This window comes from Dasypus novemcinctus, chromosome 23 (genome assembly GCF_030445035.2).
Source record: "Dasypus novemcinctus isolate mDasNov1 chromosome 23, mDasNov1.1.hap2, whole genome shotgun sequence".
NCBI classification, from domain to species: domain Eukaryota; kingdom Metazoa; phylum Chordata; class Mammalia; order Cingulata; family Dasypodidae; genus Dasypus; species Dasypus novemcinctus.
In genome coordinates this window covers 63,389,910-63,411,048 of record NC_080695.1, presented here as the reverse complement: position 1 = coordinate 63,411,048, position 21,139 = coordinate 63,389,910, and the positions used below count along the sequence as shown (strand labels likewise).

Genomic DNA, 21,139 nt, shown 5'->3' with positions numbered 1-21,139 from the left:
TATATTGGGATTCGCTTTACAGGAAGTTTTGGATCACAGAGTGGTTCAACAATGGCGGCGAAGGAATACTGGTATGGGATGTTATTGACAGGCTATATATGGTTGACAGGGAGTTATACAGGGCATATGTCCAGGGTGAATGGTAATGTTTGGATATACTCATAGTGGAAACAATTAAAAACAACAGCTGGGGGGGTACTGGGTTACTGGCTGGGGGGGCTCTGTCATGGTCCCTAGGGGAGCAGCAGCAGTCCCCCAGGTGCAATGGTAAGAACCAGGAAGGAATGAGGGTCCAACAGTGGGCTCCTGATACTAATGACTATGCTTGTGAGCCTATATGCCTGAAATAAGAACAAGGCCTAGAGCAGCACTGTGCCTGGGAGTTTCCTCCTGACAGCCTTCATGTTACTCAAATGTGGCCAGGCTCGAAGCCAAACTCAGCATGTAGATGCAGTGCATTCCCCCCAGCGTAGGACATGACACCCGGGGATGAGCCTCCCTGGCACCGAGGGATCACTACCAAATACCAGCTAAAGATGCAATTAGAAAATGACCTTGAATTAAGGTTCAATGCAGATCAGCAGAATATCCCTGTCTACATATAATAACATGACTTTAAAATGCTGTTTGACCTAATGTAAGGGGGCGTTGGAAAGGAGAAATGAGTTTATATGGCTATGAGTCTCTAAAAAAAGAGTCTGGAGGTTGTCAGAAGGATTGCCCTTATGCACACCTGAGCATAGTCTCAGAGACAGATAAAGTAGATACAACCCCAGGTATTGGTTCTTTTGAGGGCTAAAGAGACCCACGGGTTCTATGGTCATGGCAGATGGGGTTCACTGCCATGTCAGTTGGGCCTTCTTGGGAGCTGGTGTTTCTGCATGATGGAACTGGATTCAGATGGGATCTCTTTCCACAAGACTTTCATGCTACTTTACTGGAATTGTAGTTGGTGTTGGGGTTTAAGATATATTTAGGGGATTTGAATCTCTGGACTGACAATATGATAGCCATGCCCTGAACCTCAACGGACTTCAACTTCTACACTCTGATTTATTGGACTTACCCCACTCAGCTAACATGGAGTTGAAGAATGTCAACCACCACACCATGAAGCTTAGAGTGCCTACAACTGAAAGCAGGAGGATTGCATCCAGTATCCATGTGGAATCTAAGCCCCCTCTTGACATAGATGTGCAATGGACACAACCAATCCAAGGTCCACAGAGAAAATGTGGCATTGGTGTGGGAAGGGTGGCCGTGGTGGCTGCTGGGTGTGGGGAATGGGAGGAAGAGATGAGATGGGGAGGCGTTTTCGGGACTTGGAGTTGTCCTGGGTGTTGCTTCACGGACAATTACGGGACATTGTAGATCCCCCCAGGGCCCACTGGATGGAACGTGGGAGAGTGTGGGCTATGATGTGGAACATTGACTATGGGGTGCAGCGATGCCCAGAGATGTACTTACCAGGTGCAATGGATGTGTCATGATGATGGGAGAGAGTGTTGCTGTGGGCGGAGTGGGGGGTGGAAGCGGTGGGGTTGAATGGGACTTCATATTTTCTGAATGTAATATTTTTTAAAAAAAGAATAAAAAAAAAAAGAATTGAAAGCAGCATATCAGACAGATACTTGTACACCAATGTTTATGTTACCATTATTCACGATAACCAAAATGTAGAAGTGTGGGAAACAAAGGCACATTGTTTCTATTAAGCAAGTTACTTCTTTGACCACTGAGACATACTGTCACCATGGCTTTACGTGCAGGTCATGAGGCCAGCAAGGAGATGTGTGTGTTCAGGTGGAATGAGGCAAAGTGAGCAACAAGATTTATAGGCTTGTTTATAGAATAGTGTTAAAGAACACAGTGATTTTGTACCTAGAGGTGTAATCATGTAGGTACTGTACATTAGATGTATATTTACTTTTAATGGAATGGGTTGATGTAATGGTAATAACTAACTAGGAATAATTGCCTGCTTTCATGCTCTGAAGGGGTATAAAAAGAAGCCCCTGAAATTAGTAAACTTGTCCGATGAGCTTGAGGATTCAATGCTCTCAGATCCCCTGAAAAAAATAAAATAAAATAATGTGATTAGCAAAGAGCAAGGATTAGACCCAACTGGGTAAATACCTTTTACACTCCACTCATGTTTACAGCTTTCAAGTCCTGGATGAACCTGTATTTATTACTAGTGCCAGGATTCAAGACTGGAAGTAAAAGTGTGTTATACGGAGACTGGCAAGACCAAATAGGGTCTGCTCTTTTTAATGTCTTGATTACTTGTTAAATGCCATTCCTAGCCTACAATGATAAAGGGAATTGGTATACCTTGGGTTGATTTGCTCCTGTTTTGAGCTCAGTCTTTACCAGGGAGATTGTTACAGCCTTCCCTGGGATGTCAGAAGACCATACCTCAGAGGCGACTTGTTCCAAAATGTGGGCTGGTACAGGGCCCGTTTTAGGTTCTTGGACTTGTAGTAGGGCAGCTTGTCAGGGGGTATTTGAATTTTCACCTCTTCTTCTGAAAGCACAGCTTGAGCATTTAATTTGGTCAAGTCTCTTCCCAAGAGGGGTATAGGACACACAGGCACATACAAAACTTAATGCTGTAAATATTCCTTTCCAATTTTGCGTTCCAGGGGCTATAAAAGCACTCTAGGTGAGCTCTGACCTTTTACTCCAGTTATCATTATTTTCTCTTTGTTTTTGTAGCTAATTGCTGATTCAGCACTGAATAGGCTGCTCCTATATTAATGAGAAAGTCCATCTGTTGCCAGGGCTGATTTCCAGGTTCTTTGTCATGTCATAAGAAAGAAGTCAGAGATGCACCACAATTATAAGAAAGATAGAAAAGAGTTTACTAAGGGGAAAGCACACACTCAGATATGAGTGCAGGCGTGTTTGAGGTAGAGATGGCTCACTCTGTTCCAGGGTTCCCGGTGTGAAATTGGAATGATCAATGATTTTACTAACCATCTTTGATTTGCTTGAGCTTCCATCTCATCCAGGGAATTATCGATGTAGGCTATGGGTGTGTGTGTTGGGGGGGAGGGGCTTTTCATCTCTTCGCAGATAACCTGAGCTGTGCGTTTGGGACAGTGATAGCTGCAGTCCTGCCCTTGGTAACCATGACAACAACTCCAGGCCCGGAGAAACAGTTTAGCAACGCAAACTCTATAAACCCTAAATATTCGGGGAAAATGAAAACCAAATATGCTAGCTAAAAAGCTTATCTAGAATGTATGAAGTCGATGCAGAAAACTTACCTAGGATATGGAAGATATATGTTAATTAAAGCTTATTCAATACTGAATCAAAGAACCATTTGGCCCTTCCTCTATATAAAAAGAACTCAAAAATCTTGTTTGGGGCTCGGATTTTTAATGAGAAGCTCTGAGTCCAGACGGTCATAAATAAATCCTTTTTCCTTCCCAAAATTATTCCTGAGTCCTAGCCTTTCTATATACAAATAATTAAACCTCTCTTGATTTCTACAACATTATAAAGAAGAAACAGAGGTTAACTGAAGCAGGCTGGCATACCAACAATCCTTTGCAGTACTGATAAAAACCCTTGCGCCAGCTTGGGAGGAAGAACTGAAACAAAGAGTTCAAGATGACACCAGCAAAGTGGGCTGTCTTCACCAAATGGCCACAATCTTACATCAACATCCTGCTTGCTAATTAACAAACTGGGCCTCAAGGGTACCCTGCCCAAACAGCCCCTATAGCCCCCATAGTAACCATAAATCATGTCCCCTTTATCCCCCCCATTCCCTCTGTTTCAAGCAGCCATATAAGCCATTCCTCCAGCTCACGCCTTCGAGCAGAAACCTCTTTTGGTGCTGCTCCCACATTAACGCAACTGTGGCTCAATAAACTTGCTCTGCACCCCCTTTTTTGTCTATTTTATTTTCAGCACCACACTACTTGGTGTACAGAAGTGGGATCCGAAGGTGGACACTGAGACGACGCTTCAGACACCTCAGAGAGGAGCAAAGTACCTGCAGGCCTCCTTTGTGCTCCCTCCTCTCTGGGGTCGTCCCCTGGCTCCCCCGGCTAGCCCCTCGGATCTTTGAACTCCTGCCGTGTTGAGGTCAAAAGCCTTTTGTTGAGCTCAGGTCTGGTCGGGCCTCCATCCCAGCCTCTGTCCTCAGCCCTCAGATAAGAGAATTCTCTTCTGTTGCTGTTTCTTTTACGCTTTCTCTGCTGTTGTGGGAAAAGGTCAGTAAGTTTTCTATTTCTGTAGTTCTGTGTTTCTGTGATTTGTGTCTGTTTAATGTATAATTTCCTTGCTCTGGATGGTAATACTAAATTAACAAATAAAAATTCTTAAAAGAGCACTACTCAAATTGCTTAAAGATAAAGTAATGCTCCTAGAGTCCCAGAAATTGGAGAAGCTGAGCTTCTGGTGCTCTTTAAAATCCTCCTGTCTTCTCCTTCTGGGTTCTAATTTAGTTAACTCCCTTTCTTTAGTAATGAGATTTCCCAAATCCTAATGAGATTCAGTGGGCCTTGTAAAGAATTCAGTCTTATCATTCAGCCTGGATACTCAAACCTTTGTCAATTATTTACAAGACTCTGTATAAAAGCCATGCAAAAATTTAGATAAATAAAACTATTTGGAAAAACAAAGCAAAGTGCTTTTCAACACACTGCAATCTAAGAATTTTATAATTAAAAAAGTATAATCTAAAATAATATTTTAAATGTTTATTATTTATGTGCTCATAAATAAAAGTAATTCATTTAAGGAAAAAAATTCTCTCCAGGCTTTGTATAAATTAAATTTGTATCTATATCTAATTACAAAGGATTTAACAAAACCATAAAGACAAAATACTTTGATAAGTTTCAAAATTCATATGGAATTAAATTTTATACATTGTTTTTCTTGGAAACAGTGTATACCTATATGTGCCATTAATTGTTTAAAAAACTTGTTTACTACTGTTTCAAAGTATATTAAAGTGTTTTAAGTATTTGAACAAATCTGCTAGTACAAAATTTGTTTTCATAGTTTCATTTGTATAATTTTTCTATATTATTTAGAGAAAACAAGGAATAATAGTAAAAAACTTAACAATATTAATGTTCTCTGTTCTGTTTCCACGTTCGTTCCAATTAGAGCTGGATAACCATATTAATAAAGTTGGTACTGCTTAAGTTTAGTAATTTTTAAACTGAATAGCTTTATAAAAAAGAAAAAAAATGTTTTTCCTTGTCCCCTTAAACTACCCTGCCCTTGCAGGGCCTTCTTTTTGAGAGAGCTATGGCAGGGAAGGCCTAGGTGAAATTAGATAGGGATATGTAAGTTTAGCTTAGAGCTCTGTCTGCTAGGCCTGGAAATTAAGAATGATAGGGACAGAGGAAATGTTATAGAATACACCTGATTTTGTATAGTCTGTCTTGTAATTCCTCAATTAAATTTTAACAGCTTTGAGATGAACATGATAATCCAATGGCTAAATTTCAGTAAGCAAAGAAAAAGTCCTTGGGGAGCAGTTGTAGTTCAAATGGTTGAGTAACTGCTTCCCATATACGAAGTCCCACCTCCTAAAAACAAACAAACAAATGAAAAGGCCAACTCTCATTGGGGAGCAGATATAGCTCAATAGTTGGGTGCCTGCTTCCCATGTACAAGGTCCTGGGTCAATGCCCAGTACTTCTTAAAAAAAAAAAAAAGACCTTGGAAGCTATGAAAAGGTTTTTCTAAATTATGATTAAAATGAAACAAGTATAATATATTCTCCAGTGTCTGATAGCCAGAATGCTTTCGAGGTTGTTCACAATTTAAAGATATTATGAAAACAAAAAGCTTTTACCTATGAAGGAAAAGAAAAAAGGAAAACATTTCTTTTGTAAGCTATCATCATTTCAATTTTATTCTACTCAGGGTTTATATGGATACTAATAAAATAAGGTAGGAGTAAGTCTGTTAAACCTTTAAGATGATAAAAATATGTTTTTAGTTAAATTGTTACAAATGTCTTTTTAAAAAAAATAATTTTGCCTAAATTGAAATGACAAGATTTTCACAGAACAGAATGAGGGCTATAAGCCAAGACATAAATGGATATGAAAGAAGTAGATTTGTGAAAGTTTGTTTAAGGGAGGGTGTTTTGTCCTAAGATTAGATAGCTGGTTTTCATAAAATCAGGGTAGAAATATGTAGGACAAGACTTGAGTGCATAGGGAAAGTTGTAAAAGGGTTAGTAGAAGTGAATTTTGCTTATTGCTGACTATAATTCAATAAGCTTATTTAAAAGTGAAATTTACCTTAAGGTGAAATAACTAGACTATGTAGTTATGGATGGCTATGGGAAGTTTGTAAAAGCATTTTCTAAACTGAAGTATTTCAGTATAAATGGCTAATTCCAGGAAGTCATTATGAAGTAGAAATCTGAATTAATACTGATAACAAAAAGTAACTTCATAACAAAGAAAACTTTCAGAAGCTACCTCAATCTGCATATTAAAGTGGTGGTAGGGGGAAGATAATCTTGACTCCACTGAAAATCTTGAGTTTTCACGAAATAATTAAGAAAATTGTTTTCTCCTGTACTGCCAAAGTAAAATACCTATTAATTAATATAATCTTAGTAAAGGTATAAAGTAAAATAAAACAAAACTTGTACTACAGGTTGTAGTTAATAATCTCTAGAAACAGCTTTATTTAGGAAATTAGGGCCTAAATTATAAACTCTTGCAGCAGTCACATTTATCCCTAGGCTCTGTTCTCTAATTCTTATTTCTAAATCCTGAGATGCTTTGCTCTGTAGATATAACCTAATAGCTCCCCAGAATGTAAGCACCTATATGACACCAGGAACCCAGAGTTAAAACAATAAAGCAGCAGCCCTATGTCCACACAAAAAGAGTGGCCAAGGGGTAGTAAAACACAATTGGCATTACATCTGCTCCTTTGGAGGGTTACCGTGTGTGTTATTAGGAGCCTGGATCTTGCCAACTCTAAACAAATGTCCTAGGCCTATGGGAGAAAGTTCCACTCTCATATTACTCACAAGAAACCCCCCCCCCCCCCCCCAGACACGTACCAAACATTTGTGCTTGCATCCTTAGGCTTCTTTTCCAGATTCACACGCCTTCTTATAAGTTCTTGCTTCACTGGGCTGCTACTGTAGCAACGAGTCACCATCACTTGGACTGTTAGAAGTGCAGATAACGTGCCAGCATCTGGCATCTCTGTTCTCCCCTGGAATATCCTTCCCTTATCTTTAAGATAAGAGCTGCCCATTTTATCCAGGGAATTATAAAGCAGAAATGGAGGTTGACTGAAGCAGGCTCACATACCAATAATCCTTTCCCATGTTGATAAAAACCCCTGCCCCAGCTTGGGAGGAAGAACTGTAACAGAGTTCAAGCTGACACCAGCAAAGCCTGCTGATCTTCACAAAGTGGCCACAATTGTACATCAACATCCTGCTTACTAATCAACAAACCAGGCCTCAAGGACAATGCCAGACCTGTGCATCGCAGCCTTGTGTTTCGGAGGAGAGGGGTTGAGAGGTTGAAGAAATGAAAGACACAAAATAGCCGGGACCAGGTGGACCATGAGGAGCTTGCAGGAGCTGGCAACTACCTCAGGCAGCCAGCTTAATCATCTGCTTTATTTTATACCTTAAGTGACATTAGCGCATTTAGCAGTTCTCACGGGAAGCTCTTGTTTCTAGGTCACTACAAATACAATAGTTATTCTTCTTTTCATTAGCCCTCTGATAACACAGTTCTCCTGGAATTCTTATCCATACTTAGCATATTTTGTTCAGCACATAACCTTGCCCAGGGGTGCCTCCTTTTTTATCTCCATTCTTCCTGTGAACTTGGAGCCTGCTTTGCAGGCTCATATCCCCCTTTTTCTTTATATAATGAAAAAGAGGCTGCCAGGTATGACTGTGCCTGTCTTAGGTTGGCCCCTGCAGAGACTCTTACCTGTCATTGACTACCAGCCAGCGAGGACAGTTTATTTGTCCTAAGCAGCTCTTTTTCATGGGGGCTGTTCACATCTTAGTATCCCACAAGGCCTTTTGAGTTAGACGTAACTGGGTGCTTTCAGTTTGTAGGCAGTTTATTTGATATAGTAAACATGCCTGCACTATGGGCAATAAGCACCAGAGAAGTAGCAAAAGACAGGCCACAGTTAACAGATACCAAAAGCTGTGACTGAGGAGGTTCCAAGGGGCAAAATTTTGCAAACTGTTTAACAGACTGTTAGCAATAGCTTCAGGATTTAAGGCAGTGAGATGGGCCGATTGAAGGGTTAGGATCTCATCATGTAGGTTCCATAAATCTATACTAATATTTTCATGATTCCAAATCCCTTGTAAATGGAGATGGACAGCTGTCCAGTTCCATTTTGTATCATTGAATAATACAGGGTAATACAAATAGAAGCACATTGAGGATGACACTGTAGGTGCATCCAATATTGTAAAGCATCAAGTTGATTATCCAGGGAGATTACAGTTTCCTCTAAAGGATTTAGCCAGGCTCCCTGGAGGGTTTATAGCATGCATGTGAGGGCTCATCCCTCCCAAGAGCAGGAGGGATCTGATGTCAAAGTCACTGGAGTTAGTTTATTAATGTAAGTTTTAATGGATGTTTCTTTTGGGAAACTGCTGGAATTAATGGAAGTTTCAGAAAGGAATGTGAATGTCTCAGAAGTTGTTCTATGATGGAAATTGGTATGTTGTTCTCTTACTGCTGATGAAAAGAAACTTACAGCACTTAATGAAAGTCTATTTTTGAAATAAATAAAAAAAAAGTCATTGGAGTGAGCATGAAGGAACTTATGGGGGATATCTGTGAGTTGTTGGCAAGTAACAGGCAGCCGGAACTGCTGGGCTAGGCACCACAAGATTTGGTACTCATGATGTTCACCTTTTTGGTGGAGCCACTTTGCCTTTTCTCAGCTTTTAATGGTAGGGCTCTGGATTTTCACAAACACATCTGCCTCAACAGTTCGTCACGTAATCAGTAAGGTTTGAGCCACAGGTTTTTTGCCACCAGGCCAGGACAGATGTTTGGGTTATACACACAACCTTGGGGAAGCACTGCAAAAGCACATTGTTGACTTTTTTATAGGGGCTGTCTTGACTTTGCCTAAGAAGATACTAAAGAAAGTCTTAGCAAGTTTTAAAACAAAGTGATAATAATATAATTTGATATTAATTTCTTATAACAAAGTAGCAATATTTGGGACTGCTGCATACAGCAGTGGTGTTGATGTGGGCTATGGGTGGGAGGTTCTTTGTCTCTTAAGAGATAACCTAAGCTGTCTGTGACTTGTGGGTGTGGGCTGATAAGAGGCTGCAGTCCTGCCCTTGGTGACCACGGCAAACGACTCCAGTCCCAGGAAAGTTTATCAATGCAAACTCTATAGACTTTGAATATTCAGGGGAAATGCAAACCAAGATAAGCTAAAAGCTTATCTAGAATGTATGAAGTCCATGCTAAAAGCTTACCTAAGATGTGGAAAATATATGTATTAATTCAAGCCTATTGAGAACTGAAACAAAAGGACCATTTAATCTTTCCTCTCTGTATAAAAGAAACTCGGAAATCTTGTTTGGGGCTGAGGATTGAAACAGAAAGCTCCCGAGTCCGGCTGGCCGTCAATAAACCATTTTTCCTTCTCAAAATCATTCCTGAGTCCTAGCCTCTCTATACGCAAATAATTGAATCTCTCTCCAATTTTACAACAGTGTTACTTTAATTTATGATAAGAGGTTGTTTTGGTGACACAAACTTTTTAATAATAATTAAAAACCATGACTAACCACATTATACTTTTATCTAATGTTATGGTGAAACACCATCACATTTTCAGGAATTTTATATACTCCTTAAGTATTTACATGAAACTTTTACTCATACAACTTTAATTAACAGAGGGTTAAAGAATTTTTTTTAACACTTATAACACTTTTACACATTTTCCATTCAATCCACAACATAACAAAGGAACTTAACTATTTTATTACTTTAATTTTTTTAAGATAAAAGAACAAATATTTTGCAATAGTTTGAAATAAAAAGATATTTTTCAGGATCCAGCTTCGAGAAAGCAGGTTTAAATACTACATTCCTCCAAAAGTGACAAGACTTGCTTTTTCTTAGAAAACCGAGGAAAGGATAAGGTTAAATTACAAGAAGCTATTTTGATAAAACAGACTTTTTTTGTATATTGATTATTACGGAGAAAAACTCTTTATAAACGTTTCCTGAAACAGACTAATTATTTGAGAAACTGAGAAAGAATAAGATTTTAACTTTGTATCAGTATACTACTTGATACTAAAGCTTTTAAAACTTTATAGATAGACGCATCAAATCTTACTCAACTTTAACCATAAAAATTTCTTTTCCACAAATTTCCATTTTCTGTATTCATTGGGTTTTTTCCCACATTTTACTCTTTCTTAATAATCATTTTATCTTAGGACAAAATTATTTTGTTTTCTTAATAATAAAAACATTTTTAAAAAGATTTATTTATTTATTTATTTCTGTCCCCTCCCCCCCCACCCTGGTTGTCTGTTCTCTGTGTCTATTTGCTGCATCTTCTTTGTCCACTTCTGTTGTTGTCAACGGCATGGGAATCTGTGTTTCTTTTTTTTTGTTGCGTCATCTTGTTGTCAGCTCTCTGTGTGTGCAACACCATTCCTGGGCAGGCTACACTTTCTTTCACACTGGGCAGCTCTCCTTATGGGGCACACTCCTTGCATGTGGGGCTCCCCTATGTGGGGGACACCCCTGCGTGGCACGGCACTCCTTGCGCGCATCAGCACTGCGCATGGGCCAGCTCCACACAGATCAGGGAGGCCCAGGGTTTGAACCGTGGGCCTCCCATATGGTAGATGGACGCCCTAACCACTGGGCCAAGTCCACTGCCTAAAAACACATTCTATACATCCTACATACATAGGTTACCAAAATGATTTTGGAAACTGTTTCCAATCAAACCTCTTACAATATACAATTACCATTAACACTAAACTGTTGTGGAAGCAGAAAAATTCATTGATCGTTTATTGAAGGCCAGGACCCAGGAATATTTTTGAGACAGAAAAAGATTTATTACAACCGGCCAGGCTTGGGGACTCCTGTCCAAAACCCAAGCCCAGAATGGGATTTTTGGGTCCCTTTTATACAGAGGATGTAGGAGTGGGGAGTCAAATGGTGCTTTGTTTGAGTACCAGCTAAGCTTGAATCAACACATATCCCCTACATTCCAGGTAAGCTTGAATTAACATATTTAATCTGCATCCTCCCTGAATATCCAAAACCTATAGAGCCTCTATCACTTAACTGACTTTCCAGGAACTAGGCAGACTGGAGTGGTTGGCATAGTTACGAAAGGCAGGACTGCAGTTCTTTTTGTTTGCATGCGCACATGGCTTAGCTGGAATCTTAAGTTTTAGCAAGTCCACACACAGCCCAGGTTATTCATGAAGAAACACACAGCCCCAACACATAGCCCATATCATTCCCCTCTTTGATGCCAGCTTAACTTGTTAAGCTTTGGCATCACTATTGTTGGAGTCATGAGCCATGGAGTCAATGGCTGTCTGTGTTCTTACCACATCATTTATTAAAGTGCGTACTCTAGTTATTATTAAGGGAAGGAAGCAGGAAAGTATGAAGAGAGCATGGGAGGAGTCTCAGCTGTTTGCAGTTTTGATTGATTATCCCACCTATCAATTCCCCAGTGAGGGCTCAATGATAAAGTTCTTAGGGAATATCTGGGGTTTTTCCTTGCTCCCAGGAGAAGTCTTTGTTCTGGACAGCAGAACCCATGTTTAAAAACTATTCAGAAAATGAAGTTGATCAGGACTTTTAACATGTTTTTCTGCATATGATTTACTAGAAGCATTACCATAGTTATCAGACATATATCTAGAGTAGGATATAGGTACAGTACTTAATACTAATTAATGTATTACTCAATGGATAAGTTATTATTATTATTATTTTTTTGAGATGCAATTAATAGCTTTAGCTTCAAGTTTGTAATACCATACAGGTTATTTTTCCATGGGAGCAAGCTATAGTGCCAGTTGTGTTTAAGTCCTACTTATAGTATTCTGGTATTCATTGCTCTACTTTGTATATTCTTCACAGAAGCTGCAGCACTGTTGACTCTAGAGAGAAACTAGGGAGCAGATTTTACTGGCCTGGTGCATAGTGGATTATGTTTAATTTTCACAAAGTGGAAGCCAGAGCCAGTCCTGCTGCTTGAGGAGGGAGGGTAGGGATTCTAGCAGCTTTGGTGTACCAGGAATTTGAAAAGTGGCACCGAAACAAGGAGGGCCAATGGTGAGTGGTGGGGGCAGGGCCAGAGCGAGAAGGGCCAATGGTGAGAAGTGAGGGTGGGGCCAAGAGTGGAAATGGCACCAAATTTGAAAAGCATGCTGAGAATGAAAGCAGCACTGAGCCTGCCCAGCCCGCTGGAGTGTAGGGAAGAGGGGAGTGGGGAATCAAAGCGAAAACACATAAGTTAGTTAGATCTCTAAGATAGGCTGTAACCTCTGAAGTACCCAATCAATGGGAAAGAGGGGAGGAACCCATGTGTTAGGTTTAGGTTATAAATATCACTGTTTCTTGTTGTTTGGCATGCTGGCCATTTTATCCAGGTCATGTGCCCATTCTTACAAGATTGTTAATAAAATTCTTTTCTCCTCCACAATCAGGTAAGCTTTTGTTTTGTTATAGGTACAGCTTTCTTTCTAACAATTGCACTCTCTGGCACTATGAAACAGTGCCAGTTTGGAGACAATATTTATTGTACATTTGGCTATACTTAGCTACTGTTGGCTGCTGCAGGAGTTCGAAATTGCCAAGTAGTTTTCATCCACTTCAGGAGCACAACCAGAGGTGTAGTAGATAATTTTATTGTTTTAGGGGTCTGTGACCAAAATAGCCAATAACTCACATGGAGAAGAACCCTGCATATATCAGACACTGGGTTTGAATGCACAAGAGACTTTGACAATGTTGAAGTTTATCTTTTGATTTTTATGTATCTTTTAAATACTTTTAATACAATGTGTCATATATTAAATGAACTTTTAGTATTTTGATTCTTACTTTCATACTTTACCATGAAGACATTAATTACACAGGTATTTTATTTTAGCAGTTGAAGAAAAACCACTTTTTTATTTTTAAAATGAAAATTGAAGGTTCCTAATGGAATCAAAGAAACTTTTTTCTACCATCACTTGAATATGCACATTGAGGTGACTTTTAGACACGTTTTATTATTACAAAGTTTTTTTTAAATTAATACCATTAGATTTTTAATTAATAATGGCTTTTTTCAAATGCTTTAATTTGGAAGATGTTCTTACAAACTTTTTATACTTAAATACAGTTACATACACCGGTTAATTTACTTTAAATTATAATTAGCAACCAATGGATTTTACCTTATGCACTTAGAAGAGGGCAGATTTACATTTTTTAACTCAATTTTATTAAACATGAACTTACAGTTTTTACTATTTTAAAGATTTAATACATATAATGTTAACTTATTAACCTGGTATCTTACAAACCTAAGAGATAACATTCAGGCTAAATAAGCTGAAACTGTTATTGTTTAAACAAAAAATGTTCTTTTCTTTTTTTTTTTCTTTTTTCTTTACAGGGGTTTAAAACTTCTTGTCTTTGTTAAAACTTTAAAACTGAATAATCTTAAAAGCATACTGACTTCTAGACTTTGGAATATACTATAATTATTTAATTTGCTTTAATTATAATTTAGTAAGGATTTTTTCATAGCTTTTCCAATAGTTTTTATATTCAGATTTCTATATGACTTTTCCATACTGCTTAGTCTAATTTGGATTCTAGGAATATTTATCACATATATAACTGCATATTTAATTTTAACAATTTGAGCAAATAGGCAGACATGAATAGTTTGACATGGAAACACAACTTAGTTGCTTAAAACTTTTTTTTTTTTTACAAAACAAGTTTCACTGTAAAACCACACTTGAAAGATTTTCTCAAAGGCTTTTGTCTTTTTTTGCTGGCTTCTCCAGTCTAGGGGTTGGTGATTTTCCCCCTTTGTGGCTTTCTTAGTTAATGGCTTATAACCAAAATGTTTCTAATGCTATGATACAATTTTTCTTTGTCTTAGAACCATAAGCAGAGGCAAGGAATGAGCCTAGACTGACAGTAACCATAAGCAAAAGCAAACTCAGTTTATGATTACCATCACAATAATTGAAGTCTAAGGATAGGTGAGGTTGGATATATAATAACTATAATTAAAGACAAATTTAAGTTATAATTACTATTACTATAGTAAGCACTAAATAAACTTGAAGTAGTAATAAACAAAAGTAAATTAGTTTAAGATTACTATTATAATAGATGAAATTTAAGTTACATCTACTCCACTGTAATAATTTGTTATTAATTTACGTATATATATAAAGGTACTTATACAATGATTTTAACTCTTAATTTCTAGAAAGTTTTTACTTAAAATTAATTTGGGCATCTTTATTTATTAATTATGCAATTAAAACAATTTTATTAGCAACAGCTCTGTGCAGTTTTTCTGCCTTTTCCAGCAATTAAATAAATTTCACTCATGAGCTATGCATTAAATTCACTAGCAGCACAGACTGATTTTTAGGTTACCTTTTACCATTACCCAACTTGTAACAGGTGAACCCCAAATCTGATTTTCTAGGCACAAGCAAACTGACAGAGTTAAATACAGATTTTAAAGTTGAACACAAGGTTATGCACTTATCAGAACAGAAAAATTTTATATACTTAGCATTTCTAGGAATTTTTTTACCTTAATTGATGGCACATGAGGTGTTTTGTTTTGTTTTGCTTTTTTAATTTATTTAAGGAGACCAACAGAGGTTTCTGGGTTTCAGATTTATCTATTTTTTTTTCCTTACGCAGGTTTAACTGGAATTCAGGATTCTGTACAGAGGGTGCTTTCCGATTCCCGTTATTCCAGGTTATCATAAAGCTCCTGCCACCAGGCATTCCAGGGCAGTCTTAGACTTGGGAGACAGGCTGACTAGATTTTAACTTGAAGCTAGCAAGCCAAACTGTGCTTTTTCTCCTATTATTTCAGAATTCTTAGATGTAGTTTCAGTTTTATGACTTTACTGTCTGTTAGTTTTCCAGTTAAACCAGCTATCAAAAGACTATTAAGGGAAGCAGACATGGCTCAACTGATAGAGCATCCGCCTACCATATGGAGGGTCCAGGGTTCAAACCCAGGGCCTCCTGACCCATCTGGTGAGCTGGCCCACGCTCAGAGCTGCTGTACCCAAGGAGTACAATGCCCCCACGTGGGGATGCCCCACACGCAAGGAGTGCACCCTGCAAGGAGAGCTGCCCTGCGTGAAAAAAGCACCAACCTGCCCAGGAGTGGCACCACACACACAGAGAGCTTATGCAGCAAGATGATACAACAAAAAAGAGACACAATTTCCCAGTGCCACCGAGGGTGCAAGTGGACACAGAAGAACACATAGCAAGTGGACACAGAGAGCAGACAATGGGGGAGAGAGGGAAGGGGCGTGAAATAAAATAAATCTTAAAAAAAAAAAAGAAGTCTATTAAGTGATCACAGGTTAATTGCTCTAGCTAACAGGATTTGGAGTTCTGAGACAATAACCTTCTTGCTAGACAAAGGAATTTTTACTTTTACAGTTTTAAAAACATTCCAAAGCATTCTGACACCAAACTGCAAAGAGACATTCAGTAGCAAGAAGTAGAAAGGTAAAACATAGGTAAAGGTAAATTATGCAGGGTATCCTGTGACCACCCTGGGAAAGGAACTTCCGTGGCATCCATTTTGGCTTTTGCCCACAGCTTTCTTACTTCATTTTTCCAGGTAGCTGAGTGTGGTTAGATAGGAATGCTGCTTGTAAAGGTGTGGATCCAGTGGGAGGGGTAAGCCTTCGGCTTTCTGCCATTGTCATGCACCCCCATAGGGGATAGGGCAGGAGAAGGCAGTGGCAGGCAAGCCTGAGGACAAAGATTGGCTGCTAAAATGGCTTGAAGAAGCTTTGCAGGGCCTGATGCTTTCCCGGGGGACCTCTGTCTTGGCATTCAAAACACTTGTGATTCAAGCCACTGCCCTATGACCCAGCCATCCTGACTGGGGTCAGATTTTACAAGCCTGGGTGCACAGCACAGATGTGGATGTGGAGAATTCCCAAGCCCTGGCAAATGGCAAGAGCGGTGCACAAAGGGCAGGAATGGGTTCAGAGGCAAGAGAGCGGAACGTGCACACCTTCAGGCTCCACAGTCTGCTTTATAAACTATTAATTATTCTCCTTTGCTAGTGGCAGGGGAGGGGTTCCAGCTTAACCAAAGTCCATTATTTTACATAATTCAATACCACCATCTGGACACATGAAAACATACACTGGCATCGAATAAACTGACAAACACTAAAGAGCCACGGCATACAGACAGCAACACAAAGCCCATCAATTTGACTTATAATTTCCATTTTTCTGGTATGGCCGTTTTTAAGTTACAGCTTTTTCATTATTGCAATCCTAGCAAGGGGGAACTTCTAATGCCAAACTTTTAACAGGACTTTTTGCCTAGTCCAGTTGTTTCTAAAACAAGCTCATTTGCAATCCAGCACCAAAACAAAGACTTATTTCTGGCTAAAACTTTCCACTGTTTAACTCATATTCAGACCAAGCTTTATTACAAAACCAATCCATTTTTCTGTAACTAAGATTTTCCAAATCCAGACCGATTTTTCAGGATGCTTCTAGTGGAAAGCACTGGGATACCGATGCCTTATTTTATATGGCAGCAGAAAGAGAGAAAGAGAACAGCTATAATAAGGGCGCAAGCAACAGCAGGTTGTTTTTCCCTTTTTTTAAATTTTAAAGTGAGGGAGCGAGCAGAACTTTAATCCACCACTGCCTCTCCCACTGTAACCAAACCATGACCATTTTAATGAAGGCAAAACCAGATGCCAACCCGCAGTTAAAACTAAAACCAAGCATGAGGCTTTTTTTCTTTTCTTTTCAGACCTGGAGAAGACGGCTTCCCCCTGAACTTTTGGAGGTATTAGGGTCTTCTTTGGGAGCTGATCAGGCTCCCCTTCTAACATTTGAAGTTAGGTTTTTCTGACACTATGCCCCCCAGGAGGTCTTACCTGTCTGGTGTGCCGAGTGTTTTTCATTCCCAGAATTTCCTTTTAGAACTTCCAGTGCATCCAGTTTTCCCTGGGAGGACTCTGGTAGAGTCCACATCCTCTTTCTGGACTGAAAGGAGTCCAGGGGTGCACAGATCTGGGGTTCACCTGAGCCCTCCCAGCTTCCTCAGAGAAGTCTGAAAGGGGCAGGGAAGTGCAGCCACCTCTGGCCTTCATTGCAATCCTGGACACACCCCCAAGAAATGTTGTGGAAGCAGAAAGTCACGGATTGCATATTGAAGGCCAGGAGCCAGGAATATTTTTGAGAAGGAAAAAGATTTATTACAACTGGCTGGGCTCAGGGACTCCTGTCCAAAACCCAAGCCCAGAATAGGATTCTAGGGTCCCTTTTATAGAGGTTGTAGGAGTGGGGAGTCAAATGATGCTTTGCTTGAGTACCAGGTAAACTTGAATTACCACATATCCCCCACATTTCAGGTAAGCTTGAATTACTATGTTTTAGTCTGCATCCTCCCTGAATATCCAAAGCCTATAGAGACTATATCACTTAATTGGCTTTCCAGGAAGTAGGCAGACTGGAGTGGTTGGCATGGTTATGAAAGGCGGGGGGGGGGGGCAGTTCTTATTGTTTGTATACACACATGGCTTATGCTGGAATCTTAAGTTTTAGAAAGTTTACACACACAGCCCAGGTTATTCATGAAGAAACACAGAGCCCCCACACATAGCCCATATCAAAACAAGCTTGTCAAAACAATGACTTAATTTGGTTAATTGCAAATATCACTTTTCTTTATTTCAAATACCTAGTAACATGCAATACTAGAAAGTCTTTTAGACTCAAGTTGGCAGGGATGCTGGTTGCCAACAAGTTTTCCTGTTACAAAATTACTTTTTGTTATTATCAATTCAGTTTTTGTTTAATAATGACTTCTTGGAATTAGCCATTTAAACACTTTAATTCAAACAATGCTTTCACAAACTTCTTATAATTATTTATAACCATATAGATTATAATTATTTTATTTTAAAACAAATTTTATCCTCACAGAACACATTCCCTTACTTAAAGTTACTACAATAGCTTCTACAACTTGCCACATGTTTTCAAGTCATGTCTTGCATAGGTTCATTCTGATTTTATGAAAACTAGCCATCTTCTTTTAGGATAAAACACACTTTTTTAAATAAACATTAAATTTTAGTCAGCACTCCCACAAACTTTATACCTTCATAAACATTCATTTAAGTTTTATATCTTTCATTTTATCCTGTGAAGAAAAAGAAACTATTCATTTCAATTTAGGCAAGAACTATTGTGTATGAAGAAACTTATAGTAATTTCATTAATCAAGACTTACAATTTTTATCATTGTAGAGATCTTATTGACATTTAGACTTATGTATTAATATAAGCACTTATATAATTTTTGGCCGTTTGAGTAGAGCTCTTTTAGAAATTTTTATTTATCAATTTACATTACCATCTGGAGGTATCAAAATATACGCTGACACTGAACAAACAGACAAACACAAAAACAAGTACAGCACATCAACAGAAACATAAAGTTTACAATTTGACTCATAATTCTTACTTTTTGGTATTGTTGTTTTTAAGCTCTCCATCATTTCAAATCTTAGATTTTACTGTTTTTAAGATTTCTTCTGGAATCATGTTGCCTATAATATGCAAGCTTGTTCTTGGAAACACTTTTATTAGTAATCAGCAACGAGTTAGGATAACTTGAGCAGTATAAATGCAGTTAAGTTTTTTTATTTATCAGTTTAGACAGATAGTTAACACACATTTTTTTGATTCCTACTCTTTAAGACTACACTGAGACTTGAAGTTCAGGAGTAAGCTGTTGATTCAAAACTGAAAATTCCTTTTAACACCTTGATAAAAATTTTGTACAAATTTTATTAATTTGGCTAAATAGGCCCAATCAGAATCAGCACAGAAATAAAACAGAACATCAGTGTTGCCATGTTTTTCTCCTCTTCCAATGGCTTAATTTTACCAGCCCCCACCAACCCACAGCCACATCATCATGTAGGCAGCAGGGGGGTTGCACAGTTGCTGCCAGAATATTTTTCTTATCTTAGTTAACACTTTAACAGAGAGTTTTCCTATAAGCATGATTTCACTAACAAGGGCTTTATTTACGCTTTTGCCTGTGCAGGATGTTGTATTTGTTGCAAAGGCTCATAGGCTCCAGTGCCCATAATCAAGTCCAAGGTAATAGCAATATTGTGAGCCTGATTACGTTCAGCCTGAGCACTGCATTCTTTAAACCAATTACCTTTCCATAAAAGAAAATTGTCCTCTGTTAGGCAAGCCATAGCCAAAATGATCCAGTCTTTGGGACAAAGAGGATCTTGACCTACTGATTCTACCAAAGATAAAGTGATTGGGGCAGTAGGCCTATATGTGCTACAAGCAGATTTCAATTCTTTTAACAACTTAAAAGGAATGGGTTCATGCAAATATACATATTGGCCAGGATTGTTGGGATCAGGACATTCTATGACAGGAAAAAAGTAAATTTAGAAACATCCTAGCACTGCATCCAGGTGGACCAGAGACCAGCCTGTAAAGGAGATAGAACAGGAGGGAACACAGCTACAGGAGACACTAGGGAAGGAGAACTCACATTAGGGGGAAGGCACTGTTGATGGACAGGGGTGGCTTTCTGCAACATTTATTGATCCTCCAAAGACAATCGTGACAGCTGCCATTGAATGGCAGCAGGGGAAGACTCACAATTGTCTTCCTCACGTTTTTATTATTACCTAGGTCTACCAGAGGAGCAGAAGGCTGTTTTAACAAAGTTTCATAACCACACATTGTGATGGCCAGAGAAGCCAAAAGAGGAACAGCAGCGCCTCTTTCACTTTCATGAACCAGATCTAATGAATCACGAATTAAGGCCCACAAAGTAGAAGTATTTACTGGAATATTACTCGGGCCTTCAGCAGTACGGTGGTCTCTCAATCTCTGACCCACCTTTTGCCAAGTATCCTCATTTACAGTACCTTACTCCGAAAACCAAGTACAAATCTGCTGGACAAAATCTAAAAACTCTTCTAGCCATTGGATAGTTACCTTAGAACCCTGGTGAGACAACAGTGCCTTCAATATCTTGAACATACAAATTGCGTTGAGAAGAAGTGCAATTCCCCATATTTTACACCTGGTGTTTGGCTCCGTGCTTACCTCTAGCACTCACGTAAATCAGGCCACCTCCAATGCATCTATCCCTTACCTGTTTTGCTATAGCTGACAACCTTCCCCGGGATAGGACCCCATCATCTGTTGCATCCAGACTCCTTGAAATTCGCCCATGCCTCAGGTCTCTGTTCGGGTGCCACTTGCTACAACCCGCGCAGTGCAGTCACAGCCGAACAGGTTCTGTGCGATTCCGGGGAGTGGGGGGGGGAGGGCGAAAGGTTGAAGAACTGAAAGACATAGAATAGTGGGGAACAGGTGGACCATGAGGAGCTTGCAGGAGCTTGCAGCTACCTCAGGGACCCAGCTTAATCATCTATTTTATTTTATACCCTAAGTGACATTAGTGCATTTAGCAATTCTCATGGGAAGCTCTTGTTTCTAGGTCACTACAAATATAATAGTTATTCTTCTTTTCATTAGCCCTCTGATAACACTGTTTTCCTGGAATTCTTATCCATACTTAGCATATTTTTTTCAGCACATAACCTTTCCCAGGGGCACCTCCTTCTTTATCTCCATTTTTCCTATGAACCTTGGAGTCTGCTTTTCAGGCTTCCAGGGACCCTGCTTTGCAGGGCTCCCCACAGGACAACCTGCCCAAACATATCCTATAGCCCCTATAGTAACCATAAATCATGTCCCCTTTCTCTCTCCCTACTCCTCCCCACCTCCCCCTTTGCTTCAAGCAGCCATATAAGCTGCTCCCCCAGC

At 39.1% G+C, this 21,139-nt stretch overlaps 1 long non-coding RNA gene across 1 annotated transcript in view; it reads right to left on the bottom strand.

The window, feature by feature from the left end:
- LOC111764700 (uncharacterized) overlaps positions 1 to 17,417 on the bottom strand; it is a 30,853-nt gene extending 13,436 nt beyond the window's left edge. Inside the window, exons 1-2 of the long non-coding RNA XR_002797250.2 lie at positions 17,197 to 17,417; positions 1,468 to 2,069 (exon numbers count right to left, since the gene is read on the bottom strand). This is a non-coding gene — a long non-coding RNA (uncharacterized lncRNA). The remainder of the gene's footprint in view (positions 1 to 1,467; positions 2,070 to 17,196) is intronic.
- Positions 17,418 to 21,139: the final 3,722 nt, after the last annotated feature.